At 47.5% G+C, this 17554-nt stretch overlaps 1 protein-coding gene across 1 annotated transcript in view; it reads left to right on the top strand.

Annotated features, from left to right (window-relative positions):
- Positions 1 to 836: 836 nt before the first annotated feature.
- LOC141148377 (uncharacterized) overlaps positions 837 to 17554 on the top strand; it is a 185921-nt gene continuing 169203 nt past the window's right edge. Inside the window, exon 1 of the mRNA XM_073635810.1 lies at positions 837 to 992. The gene's annotated coding sequence lies outside the window, so the exon portion shown is untranslated. The remainder of the gene's footprint in view (positions 993 to 17554) is intronic.

Below are 17554 nucleotides of genomic sequence, written 5' to 3'. Positions count from 1 at the left end.
AAGCGTGTGTGGCGGCAATCAGGTGAGGAGTACAAAGAGAAGTGTGTCTTGCCTACAGTCAAGCATGGTGGTGGGAGTGTCATGGTCTTGGGCTGCATGAGTGCTGCCAGCACTGGGGAGCTACAGTTCATTGCGGGAACCATGAATGCCAACACGTACTGTGACATACTGAAGCAGAGCCTGATCCCCTCCCTTTGGAGACTGGGCCACAGGGCAGTATTCCAACATGATAACGACCCTAAACACACCTCCAAGATGACCACTGCTTTGCTAAAGAAGCTGAGGGTAAAGGTGATGAACTGGCCAAGCATGTCTCCAGACCTAAACCCTATTGAGCATCTATGGGACATCCTCAAACGGAAGGTGGAGGAGTGCAAGGTCTCTAACATCCACCACCTCCATGATCATCATAGAGGAGTGTAAGAGGACTCCAGTGACAACCTGTGAAGCTCTGGTGAACTCCATGCCCAAGAGGGTTAAGGCAGTGCTGGAAATTAATGGTGGCCACACAAAATATTGACATGTTGGACCCAATTCGGACATTTTCACTTAGGGGTGTACTCACTTTTGTTGCCAGCGGTTTAGACATGAATGGCTATGTGTTGAGTTATTTTGAGAGGACAGCAAATTTACACTGTTATACAAGCTGTACACTCACTACTTTACATTGTAGAAAAGTGTCATTTCTTCAGTGTTGTCATATGAAAAGTTATGTTAGAATATTTACAAAATTGTGAGGGGTGTACTCACTTTTGTGAGATACTGTATAACAAGTTAATGGTACACATCCATATTCCCTTATAAATTACTTATATTCTAGCTAAAAGATTATCCCAGCTCTGTAACGAGTTAACTGTATCTATCTAAGGGATTTATCTCTTTCTATATTGTCTATCTATGTAATCTCTACTAACCTTTGCTGGCATATCTTTCCATTCCACAGATCCAGATTTCAGAGTCCTGGAAGCAACATGTCCACATACAAGATCATGGTGAATGATTACTTGGTTTTAATTCCTCTCCTTAAATACTTAATTAATAATTAAATGTATTAAATACAGTTTACACAACAGGATATGACCATGCCATATTTCCATTTTATACACGGAATATTCTACATACAATGAACAATAGAGCTATGCATAATAGACCTATGCCCATTAGGGGCACACGGGCGCCCCCCCCATCCATGTGTCCGGACCCCTGATCTACATGCAAGGCATCGGATGCATGAATTCCAATCACAGTTTTTTTTGATCAGAGCTTTTCGAATAGGCTTCAAAAAAGGGTAGGCTCGGGGTGCAGAGCACTGCTCCCGAAGAGCACCCAGTTGTGTGACAATAGCGAATGAATATTTGCATATTGTAACACTGATTCTCCTTCCAGGCCAATCAGGAGATCCGGTCGGATTGTCCGCCAGGAGGAGGAGGGAGGAGACACAAGGGAAAGTGAGGAAACAGCCGCCCGCAGCCTGGAGAGAAGCCTCTGCCACCCGCCGCTGGGAGCGCTGCTTGTGAGATGGGATAAGTGTGGGGCCTCGACTACTGACTGACCGACTTGGGGGGGGGGGGCTGGCTTGTACCGTCAGTGTTGTTGGAGGGTGGATTGTTTGCTGCCCATCCCCCCAAAAGAAAGAAAAAACACCAGCTGCCTATGCATAATAGGAAATAGTCCTTCACGATTAATAGTCAACAAAAGATAATTAACAATAGGCCTGTACGTAAAGGAAACAGATGTATGTATAGCAGGAATACATTCTCAGGAAAGAAAATCTCAGAATAGCAGAGTTTGTGTGCAAACGATAATATTCTCAAAGTTCAGATAACAATCAATAGGAGGAAACTTCCCACATCCTCAACAGCAATTTAGGTCTGTGGACCTCAAAAATACATCTCAGAATCCTTAGCTAAAGAATAACTTCAACATTTCAAATAAAACATGATTATGAAAACATGATTATACATGAACATATCAAGCAAACTGTTTTTTCCTCATTAATTATATTGCATGTCTTGTTATTTCGCATTGACACCAACCAGATTCAAAAGTCGAATTCCATGTGTCATTCACCAGGCAGGGCTGGACTTGATTAACCTTTCGCCCAAGAGAGTGTGCCTAAGGCAGCTTATTTTTTTTCTTTTCTTGAGCATACATGCTAAAATAAGATAAAGATAAATGCTGTACGTTATTGTCATTGCAACGCAAATTACAATGAAATTCTATAAAAGAAAGGCCTGGAGTAAAGGAAAGAAAGCAGTAGACATAAGGCCGGCATGACAGGGGTTAAAGGGGCTTGTTAGGTACCTAGTCTAAGGGTACAGGATAGGTGAGCAGGCTGCAGGGGGCAGGGTTTGAGCTGGGAGGAGGAAAGGGTAGTGAAGCAGTACAGGAAGGGAAGGGCTCCAGTCGGAGAAGAGAGAGTTGAGCAACTTCCCACCCTCCCGTCCCGAATATGGTGGTTTGGAACCAGTTAAGGAGTCAGGGGGTCGTTCTAAGCAAGACGTGTTGATGGCGGAGTGCAAGGTCCTTTTTTAAGTTATATGGGCACCAAAAGGTATGGTGTAGGGACCCGTCTGAGGTACGGCTCCCAGGTGGTGGATGTGTACCTGCTAGTTGTCTTCGAGTTGGTGAAGTGACAAGCAGGTACTGTCCTGGGTTTTATGCCTATTAGGACCTTGCAGCCTTTTCTCTTTAATAAACAGTCTGGTCTGGTTTTTTATGTTATTAATGTTAATTATTGGTTATTTATATTAGTTTAATAAAAAGGCTGCTATGGCCAATTTATTCCATTGTGTGTGGTGTGGTCACTAAGGGAAAAGGTGGGGTTTTCTTGGTATAGCAGTAACAAGACATATTTAATGCCATAGTCAAGCTCCACACATATGTAAACATATAACAACCTCAACATACACACATGTAAACAATTACGCCCCCCATATAAAAAGCCTAAAGGAAACCTCCGCTACCGCAGCAAAGTCAAGTCACCTACAGTTAGATAATATTATTCAAAATGACCATTTAGGGCAGGGGTCTTCAAACTACGGCCCGCGGGCCACATGCGGCCCGCCGAGGACATTTATCCGGCCCAAAAGACCCAGGGCCGGATTCCTGACAATCCAGGCTCGGGCCGGGGCCAGGTCGGCTCGGCTTCGGCAGGGAGCATATCCGCTCCGCTCAAGCCGCCTCCCCCACACCAGTATTGGAGGGCTCCGTGTGCTGCGCTGCATGCTGGGAAGTGTAGTTCCCAGCACAGTCCCGCACGGAGAGTGAGACAGAAGGCGCGAAGAGTGACAGAGAGCGGAGGCTTCAAGCAACAGCCTACGAACAGGTGACGACCCCCCTGTCCACCTGTCCACCCCTCTGTCCCCCTGTCCACCCCACTGTCCCCCTGTCCACCTCTCTGTCCCCCCCACTGTCCACCTGTCCACCCCTCTGTCCCCCCCACTGTCCACCTGTCCACCCCACTGTCCCCCTGTCCCCCCCTCTGTCCACCCCACTGTCCCCCTGTCCACCCCACTGTCCCCCTGTCCACCCCTCTGTCCCCCTGTCCACCCCTCTGTCCCCCTGTCCACCCCTCTGTCCCCCTGTCCACCCCACTGTCCCCCTGTCCACCCCACTGTCCCCCTGTCCACCCCTCTGTCCCCCTGTCCACCCCACTGTCCCCCCTCTGTCCACCCCACTGTCCCCCCTCTGTCCACCCCACTGTCCCCCTGTCCACCCCACTGTCCCCCCTCTGTCCACCCCCCTGTCCACCCCTCTGTCCCCCCCACTGTCCACCTGTCCACCCCACTGTCCCCCTGTCCCCCCCTCTGTCCACCCCACTGTCCCCCTGTCCACCCCTCTGTCCCCCTGTCCACCCCTCTGTCCCCCTGTCCACCCCTCTGTCCCCCTGTCCACCCCACTGTCCCCCTGTCCACCCCACTGTCCCCCTGTCCACCCCTCTGTCCCCCTGTCCACCCCACTGTCCCCCCTCTGTCCACCCCACTGTCCCCCTGTCCACCCCACTGTCCCCCTGTCCACCCCACTGTCCCCCCTCTGTCCACCCCCCTGTCCACCCCACTGTCCCCCTGTCCACCCCACTGTCCCCCCTCTGTCCACCCCACTGTCCCCCCTCTGTCCACCCCACTGTCCCCCTGTCCACCCCTCTGTCCCCCTGTCCCCCTGTCCACCCCTCTGTCCCCCTGTCCACCCCTCTGTCCCCCTGTCCACCCCACTGTCCCCCTGTCCACCCCACTGTCCCCCTGTCCACCCCTCTGTCCCCATGTCCACCCCTCTGTCCACCCCACTGTCCCCCTGTCCCCCCCTCTATCCACCCCACTGTCCCCCTGTCCCCCCCTCTGTCCACCCCTCTCTCCCCCTGTCCACCCCTCTCTCCCCCTGTCCACCCCTCTGTCCCCCTGTCCACCCCACTGTCCCCCTGTCCACCCCACTGTCCCCCTGTCCACCCCACTGTCTCCCTGTCCACCCCTCTGTCCCCCTGTCCACCCCTCTGTCCCCCTGTCCACCCCTCTGTCCATCCCACTGTCCCCCTGTCCACCCCTCTGTCCATCCCTCTGTCCCCCTGTCCATCCCTCTGTCCCCCTGTCCACCCCTCTGTCCATCCCACTGTCCCCCTGTCCATCCCTCTGTCCCCCTGTCCATCCCCTATAATATATTATTATTCATTCTTTTATTCTTTTGCACTACAAAAAAGATGTGTGCATAGGAATTTAGGAATTAGTTCATATTTTTTTTAAACTATAGTGCGGCCCCCCAACAGTCTGAGGGACCGTGAACTGGCCCCCTGTCTAAAAAGTTTGAGGACCCCTGATTTAGGGCCTTGATAGTTCTTGGAAAGAAATTTTCTTTCAATCGGTTTGTCCTCAACTTTATCTTTTTAAACCTCCTGTCAGATGGCAGAAGTTCAAAAAGATAGTTTCCTAGGTGGGACCGATCACTCATTATTTTTCCCGCCCTGCTGACACAATGGGACTCCGCATTCCAAATCGCAGGTGGAATTAATTTAACATCACCATGCATTGTGCCAAAAACAAAATTTTAGTGTCAAAATTTTCATGAAATTGTAATAAAATTAAAATACAAATTAGGTTAAAATATGCATTGGTTACCAAACCGCAAAAAAAAAAAAAAAAAAGAAACATTTAAAACATTTTGGTTATTATATAGTAAAAACCTGCCTCTGTTTCACAATACTCATTACTAAATGACAAGGGTTCCAGTAGTGCAGATCCCCCTTTCATCAACAACTACATGTAGTTTTCCATGGACCAACAGAAGGGGCAACTGTAATTTTATTGACCTGGCCACTGAATGATCCATCTCAGCTCTGGAAGGGGTGTGTAAACATTGCCATCTTCACATTGGGCATGTGATATTTCAGTTTTTCTTTTTTAATAAATCTGCAAAAATGTCAACAATTCTGTGTTTTTCTGTCAATATGGGGTGCTGTGTGTACATTAATGAGGAAAAAAAAATGAACTTAAATGATTTTAGCAAATGGCAGCAATATAACAAAGAGTGAAAAATTTAAGGGGTCTAAATGCTTTCCGTCCCCTCTGTGTATATATATATATATATATATATATATATATATATATATATATATATATATATATATATATATATATATATTCACTTGTGGAGGAGAACCGCACTCTGCTTACAATTTAGTGCCAGCAATCAGGTCTTCCCACCGACCTTGTATATAGAAAAAGAGTCCAAGAGGTTGCTGCACTTAAAAATTTCTTTGCTTTATTTCACAATATCTTCAGTAGGGGTTTACAAAGCAAGTATAATCCAAAATCACAGGCACAAAGTGCCTACACAGTTTCAGACACAAGTAGGCTCAGATATGGATGGATGGATGGATTACGTCTCGGGCTAGTCAGCTTACGCCCTTCCTAAGATCCATTGAAGCACATCTGTAATCCATCCATCCATCCATATCTGAGCCTACTTGTGTCTGAAACTGTGTAGGCACTTTGTGCCTGTGATTTTGGATTATACTTGCTTTGTAAACCCCTACTGAAGATATTGTGAAATAAAGCAAAGAAATTTTTAAGTGCAGCAACCTCTTGGACTCTTTTTCTATATATATATATATATATACTATACCTCAATGTGTCTGTGTATCACAAACGGTATATCTTATATAGGAATGGTGGTTGGGACTCTGTTCAGAAAATTCTCAAGGCAGTCTGAAACCAGAACCAAAATATAGGGTATTATAAAGACATCAGTGTGTATAGCAAAGAAAGGCTACATGCACCATGTAGTACACTTGTCTCACCTTGAAAGATTGAGAAAGATCATTGACACCCATGGGGGGGTAGGTATATAGAGATATCCACCGGGGCTACTATGAATAGTAAACCCCCTAAAATGAAACACAGTGGGCACATAGGCAGCAGTGAGATATATAAACTATGCAAGACTTGGAAAAACTGGAAAGTTGGAATGAAAGACATAAATGGAGTGAGCCTAGCTTGACAGACCAAAACGCCAGCATAGCCCCAGTGACAGCAGAGAGGATGAGCATAGCATCCTCTCTATTTATGTGCCCATGCACAAGTGAGCTCCTATCTGGCGATGCCCACAACGCCGCATAGCATGTGACGTCTCCAGACTCGGAATGCACATGCGCTAGTTCAGGGCATGTTTGGTGTCCAAACACGGCATCTTGCACACCACGGAGGACATCCGCACATGGCCATAAAGGCAACGAGGCCTGAGCATTGCAGCTGCATATACTTCAGCGCCCTTCCAGGACAGCAAACCAGCCGGGGAGAGACAAAAAAAACAGGGCCGTTGCGCAAACACCACGCTCCAAGGCAAGGAGTAAGGGGCAGACATGTTGAAGACCCTACCTAGATGATAATGACAGGGGGCCCCCTAGTGGATCAAAATGGGTAGACGCTCCAAAGGGAGCATCAATAATGACCCAAAGAGGGGGCACATACACCACAGCAGAGACTCATCACAACAATAGAAGTAAGGTGAAAAAAATGTATAACATAAAACGTCATTAATAAACATATACAATACATTAAAGTCTGTCTGCAAAGTGACCGCTAGAAGTCCTAAACTTACAAATCATTATGAAAGGAAAGAAAAAGAAAAAAAAAGGAGGAAAGAAAAAAAGAAAAGCAGGAAAAGAATTGATGAACAATGAAAGATGAGGGGGACACAAAAACAGCAAAAGGCATTGAACACATACATTAAAAGAAAAGGTTTGTATGAGTTGGCCTCATTCAGGCCAGGCAGGGTCATAGCCTTCAGACGCTCTATCCAGAGCATCTCATGTTGAAGTATGAGTTTTTCCCAATTCCCTCCTCTGGGGTTCATTGAGATCACCTCAAGGACAAAAAAAAGATACTATTTCAGTGTGGTATTAATTGTATAGACCTATATGTCTAGTGACGGGCGTAAGGCTTTTACCTCCACTTGAGTAATAAGTATGATCACCGATTCTCTGTCTAAGTTCACGTTTAGTCTTGCCGATGTAGAATACACCACATCGGCAATACATAATGTATATAACTCCTCTTGTAGAGCAGTCGGCAAAGGTTCTAGAAATATAAAAAGCAAGATAGAGTGCACGCCAGCCCTAGTGTATTTTCGTTTTAATTGATGAATATCAGTATATTAAAAATGAGGGTTTGCACTCACAAACATCCGATGTTAAATGGCATAAACAGCTCCATAAATGCCTCCTCTCCTGGTCTGTTGAAATCAGTTGGTTCACAGTGATTTGCAGCGTGGTGAAGGGTTTCAGTAAGCTGAAGCCGCCTGCTACCTTGTAACACACGCCGCCGCTCAGGGCACTCGCACGGACCAGCCGGTGTTGCATGACGTCACTCGTGGCTTGGGAGGGGATGCACGGTGTGGCAGCTGACTACTCTAATACACTTCATGCGGTTGCTAAGACAACATGTTTTGGAGGCGTGGCCTAATTCTTCAGGTAACGCCCTACTCTCCTCAAGTGACATTATATGCTCAAACCCCCCGCCCCTCCTATCAATGAACCAATGGCATCATAGCAGACCAGGGGCACGGAGTTCCCAGTAAAAGATGTATATAAATGGGAGGGGGTTATATAGCAACAGCTTCCTAAAATGATATTAATACAGTTCAATATAGAAGAATTACACTAACTTTAATATCAATCTAAATAAATGAAAAAAGAATACTAATCATATATTGTTAAAACTTAATAAAAAGTACTTATATGAGAAGTACTATATAAAATGTACTATATATAGGTTAATATCATCAACAACAGAAAATCACGCTGCAAGATCATAGTCATACATTTTAAATCAATTCATGATATATAAAAATACAATATTAAATCTGAGAATTAATTTATATGTATAATGTGTTATATGGTTTTTTGGTTTATTGATATTAATTATAAGAACAATATATTATATATTATAAAAATGTATATGGTAGGGTCCCATACACTAGGGCTGGCATGCGCACTCTCTTGCTTTTTATATTTTCAGATTCATGTCCGCCACCCAGTGGACTTGTGGGAGAGCTGCAACACCTAGAGCGAGGAATATACATACAGACTGTTTACTGTTGGAATAGATGTAGTGGGCACAGCGCTAAACTTGGTTTGTTGTGTGTGTTTGGCAAAGGTTCTAGATCTATGCAATTGGCCGTTTGGTAATATGATGACCTGGCCTTCCTTAATCCAGCGACAGCGTGGACAGCTGCCACAGCGTTATGTTCTTCGTGGTGAGGAATTACTATCTTTAAGCGGCACATAGTGGCTAGTAAGTTGTTCTCCTAAAGTGATGGCTCGTCTAAAGATCAGCTCTGGAGTAGATCTTACAAATTTAAAACTGGTGTAGTCCTTAGTGAGGAAATGCCAATTTTTTGCGATCAGTGTTCGCAATTGTGGTTCATGAGTGGAGAACCTTGTAACTAGGCACACAGTTTGGGGACTTTGTTTGGATGGAATATTGTACAATAAGGACCCTCTTGTTTTTGTCCATGCCCTATTATAGGAATGTCTCAGAAGTGTGCGAGAGTAGCCTCCTGCTAGTAACCTCTCACGCAGCAGGTTTGCCTGTCTTTTGAAATCTAAATGAGAAGTGCAGTTCCTCCGCAAGCGGAGGTACTGGGCATACGGGATAGTCCGAATCAGTGAGCTTGGGTGGGAGCTGCTGGCATGGAGTAAGGTATTGCCGGCACTCAGCTTGCGGTAAAGGTCAGATTGTATATAAGCCTCTGGGTCGATGGAAAAAAAAATTGAGAAAGGATATATTCACGCATATGTGAATTTTAAATTGTAACAATTGGAGTTCAATCGATCCAAAAACCTATGTAGGTCCCTCTCTGTGCCAGGCCAGATGACCAAAAGGTCATCGATGTACCTAAACCAACACAAGATGCAGGGGAGCCAGGACACTTATATATCGCTGGAGAAAACCTCTCTCTCCCACCCCCCCTAGATAGAAGTTAGCATAGGATGGAGCGCAACATGTGCCCATGGCTACTCCCTGCACCTGCAAAAACAGTTGATCCATGAAGACAAAATATTTTTTTGTCAAGATGAAAGTAAGTAAATCTAAAACAAAATGGTTTAGTGTCTGTCTTCCTCCATTCAGGCGCCCTGCTCGCACGGAGTACTCTAACACAAGGATTCAATATCAGTAGCAACAAGCAGGGCACCCGGAGGGATGTGAGTACCCTCCACATGTCTAAGTAGACCGGGTGTATCCTTAATAAAGGAAGGTAGACTAGTTACGTGTGGGAGAAGAAATGAGTCCACATATCTGCTTGCACATTCAGATAGAGATCCAATACCGGAAATAATAGGTCTCCCTGATGGACAAAAGTGTAGAATGTGGAGGTCCGCGGGTAGGGATTGACAAGATACTTCAAAACATCTTTAGCAATCAGTCCTTTCATGTGAGCCTGAGTACACAGGTCTCGAAACTCACTCTCAAATGATGAGACCATTTGTAGATCAATAGGATAGTACCACTCCCTATTGCCTAGAATATCATAAAACATACAAGTTACATGCTCATTATGTTTAGAGTAGCCTTTCTCAAACCAGCGAGCTGAATGAAGAAAAAACAAAAAACAGAGAGATTGATTTACTAACACAAGCGATGCTAGTGCAGCGATCTACCACCCTGTGCCTTTCTGTGCCCCCACCCACCAGAAAGCACTTAGCCATTGGCTGCAAGCACTGATTGTATGTGGGTCATATGCTAGTTTTCCAGCATGCCCGTACAGTCAGTTGTACACACGGGTCCCTCCCCATGAGGATGTCATTTCTGATGAAATGTGTTGGGTTCAGCTCCTGCTGAGGTCATTGCATACCATTTGGGAAAATATTTTAACAAGTGCTGTATACATCTTTTTCCTATAAGTGTTCTGTAGTTTAAAAAGAAAACTGTTTTTGATGGTTTTACTCTGTGTGCAATTACTTGGTGTGCTTCCACATATGTGTCTGATCTGAGAGAGACGGTGTGTCCAAGTTGGAGTCCATCCACACCAGAACCGAAGTGTCAGGTACTCACCAAGGCCGAGTTGCTGAGAGAGGCTCCCCTTGCAGCTGGGCGCACGATACCCTCTGGAAGTGGCACAGCGGGTATTGGGCACGAAGAAGCACGGGTCGCCAGCAGGTAGTAGAGGAGCTGGGCGATTCTTCAGGCAGGGAAGAGATCCGTGCTGGGTAGCTGAGCCGGGTACTGAGGGTCAACCACAAGGCAGACGTCTGGAAGTAGGCCGAGGGTCACCGGTATGCAAGTAGGCAAAAGTCCAACACTGGGTAAGGTTGCGACAAGGTCCAAGAACAGGCCGAGGGTCAAACACAGGTAATCAGGCAGGCAGATAATCCACAGTAGGGTAAGGCAGAAGCTAGTCCAGGAGCAGGCCGAGGGTCAAACACAGGTAATCAGGCAGGCAGATAATCCACAGTAGGGTAAGGCAGAAGCAAGTCCAGGAGCAGGCCGAGGGTCAAACACAGGTAGTCAGGCAGGTAGCGAAGTCCAGAAGGCAGCCGAGGGTCAAGCACAAGAGAGGTTCAAGCAGAGTCGGGGTTGGTCCGGGTCACAACGGGTAGGCACAGGTACACGGATTCAGGAGCAGGTTACAGGAGCTGAAAAGACAAACCAGCAACAAAACACAGGCCATAGCCGTCCTTATATAGGCCCGCCAGGGGAACGTCCCGATGTGCGTGCACACGTTCGTAACGATGCGCTGCGTCGTGCACCCACGTGAGCGGATCTGTTCCGAACACGCGCTCGTACCCGCTGACTGTGAAATGGTACGTGCCGATGTGCAATTCTACCACGCAGGCGCATGGGGAAATGCCTATATTGACAGGCCCTGATTCTGGCATTTCCCTGACAGTGCCCCCCCCCCAAGGGGCAACCTCCGGGTGCCCAACCTAGCTCGGATCCCAGGATGTCTTCTGTGAAACTCTCGCACAAGACGAGGGGCATGAATATTGCTAGCGGGCTCCCAAGAATTGTCCTCCGGGGGGTACCCTTTCCATTTAACTAGATACTGTTCCTGCCCCCCCCCTCCATTTGTGATCTACTATTGCCTCCACTTCGAATTCTTCCTCCCCTTCAATCCGGATTGGTGGAGGAGGTAGTTCTTCCCTTCCTGGAAAAGAATTAGGAGTGACCGGTTTTAGTAAGGAGGCATGGAACACCGGATGTATCCGATAAGAATTAGGTAGGGTCAGTTCAAAAGCCACGGGGTTTACAACTCTCTTAATTTCAAAAGGACCAATGAATTTTGGCCCTAATTTGCGTGATGGGCAAGGCAATTTGAGGTTGATGGCTGATAGCCAAACTTTATCTCCAACCTTGAAACTTGGGTTACTTCTTCTTCCCCTGTTATAGAATTTTTCATAACTTTCTTGAGCTTTCTTCATCGTTTCCTGAATTTGCAAAAAGTTTGTTTGAATAGCACGTATACGGTCTTGAACTGCGGGAGTAGTGATTTCGGGAATAGAATCCGGGAGAAAGGAAGGGTGAAAACCATAGTTTGCCCAGAAAGGTGTTTGGTTGATGGTGGAATGTACAGAATTGTTGTAGGCGAACTCTGCGCACGGTAAGAGGGAAGACCAGTTGTCCTGGGACCAGGAGCAGAAACATCGAAGGTATTGCTCTAAAGATTGATTTGTTCTTTCTGTCTGGCCATTACTTTGTGGGTGATAGGCGGAAGAAAGGGATGTCTTGATTTCTAAGGACTTGCACATATCTTTCCAGAATCTTGACGTGAACTGAATCCCCCTATCGGATACAATGTTGTGTGGGACGCCATGGAGTCTCACTACTTCTTTTATAAAAACCTCTGCGGTTGTGGAAGCAGAGGGGGTGCCTACCAATGGCAGGAAGTGGGCCATCTTTGAAAGGCGGTCAACAACCACTAAGATGGTAGTAAACTTCTCGGAAGGAGGCAGATCGACAATAAAGTCCATAGAGACCTCTGTCCAGGGACGTTCTGGTATAGATAAAGATTTTAAAAGTCCCCACGACTTGGCATTAGATCCCTTATTGCGTTGGCAAGTGATGCAAGATTGTATATATCTTCTGCAGTCTTGTCTCCACCCCGGCCACCAGAATGAGCGATTAATTAGTTCGGAGGTCTTTTGTATACCAAAATGTCCTGCCAACTTGTGATCGTGGAAGGTTTGAAGAATCTGAAGTCTTACTGGGAGTGGCACAAATACCTTGTCCTGGGCCCAAAGCAGACCATCCTTCTTTTCTAGGGCGGATACTTCAGGTTCTGTACATTGACTGGAGGCCTGTATAATAATTGACCTAAGGTTGGGCTGAACCAGGCTGAGAAAGTGGTGAGGAGCTAGGATGGTTCCGGGTTCTTCCGGTCCACTGGTTTCTGGGAACATACGGGAAAGTGCGTCCGCCTTCCCGTTCTTGGAGCCAGGTCGATAGGTAATATGGAAGTTAAACCTGGAGAAGAATAATGCCCAACGGGCCTGACGAGGTCGGAGGCGTTTAGCTGTTCGAAGATATTCTAGGTTACGGTGGTCGGTGAAGATCATGATGGGTTGGAAAGCCCCTTCCAGCAGATATCTCCACTCTTCTAAGGCAAACTTTATAGCAAGTAACTCTCGATCCCCGACATCATAATTCTTCTCAGGAGGGGTGAGCTTGCGAGAGGCAAAGGCCACTGGATGGAGCAAGGCTTTTTAGCCACTTCTCTGAGACAGGATCGCCCCTATTGCCGACTCCGAAGCATCCACTTCAAGCACATAGGGTAGGACTGGGTTGGGATGTTGGAGGACAGGAGCCGATATAAACAGTCTCTTTAGTTCATCAAAGGCTTCTTGAGCATCTGGGGACCATTGGAATCTAGTCTGCTGGCGGGTTAGTTGAGTAATAGGGGAGATGATAGAGGAGAAATCTTTAATAAATCTGCGATAGAAATTGGCGAAGCCAACGAATCGCTGAATTCCCTTTTTATCTATGGGAGCTGGCCATTCCTGGATGGCCCTAACTTTCTGCGGATCCATTGCGACCCCTCCTACTGAAATAATGAATCCAAGGAACTGGATGGTGGTTTTCTCAAAGTCACATTTTTCCCCCTTTAAGTATAGGCCATGTCTTCTGAGGACCGAGAGTACTTTCTTCACATGGGTACGATGTGCTTCTAAAGTGGTGGAAAAGATCAGGATGTCATCGAGATAAACAATTACAAAGTTATCTAGATACTCACGGAAGATGTCATTGACTAGATGTTGAAACGTAGCCGGGGCATTGCAGACACCAAAAGGCATCACTAAATATTCGAAATGCCCGAATCTGGACCGGAAAGCTGTCTTCCATTCATCTCCTTCTCGTATCCGAACCAAATTGTACGCCCCCCGAAGATCTAATTTAGTAAAGATCTGGGCGGCTCGGAGACGCTGGAACAGTTCAGGAATAAGAGGGAGCGGGTACCTGTTCTTGATGGTAACTTTGTTAAGCTCCCTATAGTCCACATAAGGCCTCAAGGATCCATCCTTTTTCTCCACAAAAAAGATTCCCGCTCCAGCTGGAGAAGAAGAAGCCCGGATGAATCCCTTTTCAAGATTTTCATCGATGTAGGAGCGAAGAGCTTCTAGCTCGATCTCTGATAGAGGGAAAATGCGGCCGAAGGGGATCTCGGAACCGGGTAGGAGGTCGATGGGGCAATCATAGGGTCGGTGTGGAGGTAGACTGTCAGCTTTCTTCTTATCAAAGATGTCCAGGAATTCATGGTATACTGCTGGGACGTGTTGGAGATTATCTGGTACTGGTTGTAACGTTAGACATGGAACCGTTCTGTCGTATTTTGGTGAAAAGCAGTGTTGAGAGCAGTACATGGAAGAGAAGAGGACTTCTTTCTTGCTCCAGTTTATCTGAGGATCATGGGCCTGCAACCATGGAAACCCCAAAATGATGGGAAACATCGGTGAACTTATAATGTCAAAGCAAAGAAATTCGGAGTGATCTGAGTCTATATGAGTGAGGATAGGCTTTGTTTCCTGTGTGACAGGGCCAGAACAGGGTAGGGATCCATCTGCCAGATGGATTTGTAGCTGTTGCTCCTTAACTCGGAGAGGGATGTGCAGATTTTGGGCCAAAGATGCATCCAAGAAGCAACTGCAGGCTCCTGAGTCAACGATGGCTGGCAACCGGACCTTCTCTTCCGCCACCTGTAATGAGATCATGAGGACAAGATGAGACTGGCTTGAATTAGCGACTTGAAAGTTGGTGGCAGACCGAGTGCGGTACTTACTGGGTCTCACAGGGCAGTTGTTTAGGAAGTGACCGGCTCCTCCACAATATAGACAAAGGTTGGCCTGGCGCCGGCGGAGCTTTTCATCAGGAGAGAGTGGGGGTCGAACTAGGCCCAGTTGCATGGGCTCACCATGAGAGGATGACGAAGAAGTTGTAGGGGGTGCAGGAACAGGTGGTACCCGTGGCATCATCCAAGTGGGCCTTGGAGACTGGAAACGCTCGCTGCGACGTTCCCGGAGGCGTCTGTCCAGTTTAATAGCGAGCTGGATCAGGTCTTCTAGAGAGGCCGGGGTATCCACTCGAGCCAGTTCATCCTTTAGGATCTCAGAGAGTCCCTGGCGATACTGATATTTTAATGCAGCCTCGTTCCAGCTGGTGTCCCCTGACCATTTGCGAAATTCCACAGTGTAATCTTCCACTGGTCTCTTTCCCTGGGTTAGGGTATGCAGGACGGACTCAGCCGTGGCAGTACGCTGAGGATCGTCGTATAGCTGGGCCATGGAAACAAAAAATGCATCTGCAGAGTCAAGGAGGGGACTCTTCTGCTCAAGGAGGTTGTGAGCCCAGGATTGCGGTTCGTCAGAAAGCAAAGAGATAATGAACCCCACTTTCACAGTCTCAGAATAAAAAGTCCTGGGTTGAAGGGCAAAGTATAGTAGGCAAGCGTTCTTAAATGCCCTGTACTTCTTCCGGTTACCGGAGAATCGTTCCGGAATGGGAATCCTGGGTTCAGGTAAGGCCATTACGGCTGCAGAAGCCGGGTTGGCTTGATCCCGAGAGGGAGAGGTTCCACTAGCAGATGCTGATGCGGCGTCCGAGGGGTTAGGAAATGTGGTTAGATGTTGCAGACGACCCTCAATCTGAAAGTAGCCGTCTTGGAGTCTCTGGACAGCCTGGGTGAGGGCTGTGACTTGCTGGCAGAGTGCCTCAATGGGAGAGCCAGCTCTGTCGGCCTCGCTCATGGCTGGTTTGTACTGTCAGGTACTCACCAAGGCCGAGTTGCTGAGAGAGGCTCCCCTTGCAGCTGGGCGCACGATACCCTCTGGAAGTGGCACAGCGGGTATTGGGCACGAAGAAGCACGGGTCGCCAGCAGGTAGTAGAGGAGCTGGGCGATTCTTCAGGCAGGGAAGAGATCCGTGCTGGGTAGCTGAGCCGGGTACTGAGGGTCAACCACAAGGCAGACGTCTGGAAGTAGGCCGAGGGTCACCGGTATGCAAGTAGGCAAAAGTCCAACACTGGGTAAGGTTGCGACAAGGTCCAAGAAAAGGCCGAGGGTCAAACACAGGTAATCAGGCAGGCAGATAATCCACAGTAGGGTAAGGCAGAAGCTAGTCCAGGAGCAGGCCGAGGGTCAAACACAGGTAATCAGGCAGGCAGATAATCCACAGTAGGGTAAGGCAGAAGCAAGTCCAGGAGCAGGCCGAGGGTCAAACACAGGTAGTCAGGCAGGTAGCGAAGTCCAGAAGGCAGCCGAGGGTCAAGCACAAGAGAGGTTCAAGCAGAGTCGGGGTTGGTCCGGGTCACAACGGGTAGGCACAGGTACACGGATTCAGGAGCAGGTTACAGGAGCTGAAAAGACAAACCAGCAACAAAACACAGGCCATAGCCGTCCTTATATAGGCCCGCCAGGGGAACGTCCCGATGTGCGTGCACACGTTCGTAACGATGCGCTGCGTCGTGCACCCACGTGAGCGGATCTGTTCGGAACACGCGCTCGTACCCGCTGACTGTGAAACGGTACGTGCCGATGTGCAATTCTACCACGCAGGCGCATGGGGAAATGCCTATATTGACAGGCCCTGATTCTGGCATTTCCCTGACACGAAGGGATTCGTAAGATCCATCCATATGAGACACCTAAGCGATTTTGCTTCCCTATGAGATGTCTACTTACCCCTGCTTATTTGACTCACTACCTTAGGGTGTCTGGGTCCACACTCTCTGTCTCTCTGTCACTATTTATGGATCATCACTTCAAGCACTTTCATGGACTTTGATTTTGCATGGGTACATTATTGGTTACCCCTTGTGGACATTTCCTTGGACTTTTGTATTTCTTTTCCACTTGGTTTGTGACATATGCATACATTTATGATCATCTATGAAACAATTGTTCAGCGCAACACTTTGATTTCTGAGGTTTTACACAATATTTGTAAATTGTGGTGCTAGCAGCTCTGCACAAATTTACTAGTGCGGTAATCTTCTCTATCCAAAGTTGTACAAATGGACCAAAAGTCAGCTAGATCCTGCTGAACCAGAAGATTTTTTGGCACATGTGCACAACTCGCAGTGGCGGTGCGTCCATAAGGGCGCACGGGCGGCGCCCCCTCTCTCCAGCCACCCCCTTTATCACCAATAGATAGATTTATGCATGAATCTATCCATGGCCGCCGCTGACACCCCCCTTTCCAGACGCCGGGTGCCTGAATTACAGTGGCGGGGGTGTTTTTGAATACCTGATTATAGCCATGCTTGATGCTCGGAGTTCACCCAGGTGTGTTAGAACAGCGAATGAATATTTGAACCACCTCTCTGACAATCAGGTGCTCCAGTCTGTTACCCGTCACCTGATTGGCTGAAACATCAGGCGCTGTGATTGGACGCATTAGCAGAGCCAATGCTTCCTGTATCTGTCCCAGGCGGAGTGCATTTCATATCACTCTGTCTGTAAAGAGCCAGAATTACACAGAAAGCATCGGCTCCGTTCTTCACAGTGACAGTTGACTCACACTGCACACTGCCCGCTAGGGTTGCCACCTTTTCTTCAAGCCAAACCCAAACACTT

Source organism: Aquarana catesbeiana, linkage group LG06 (assembly GCF_042186555.1).
Source record: "Aquarana catesbeiana isolate 2022-GZ linkage group LG06, ASM4218655v1, whole genome shotgun sequence".
Taxonomy (NCBI): domain Eukaryota; kingdom Metazoa; phylum Chordata; class Amphibia; order Anura; family Ranidae; genus Aquarana; species Aquarana catesbeiana.
The sequence above is the reverse complement of the archived record's forward strand: the minus strand, read 5'-3'. Positions and strand labels throughout refer to the sequence as shown.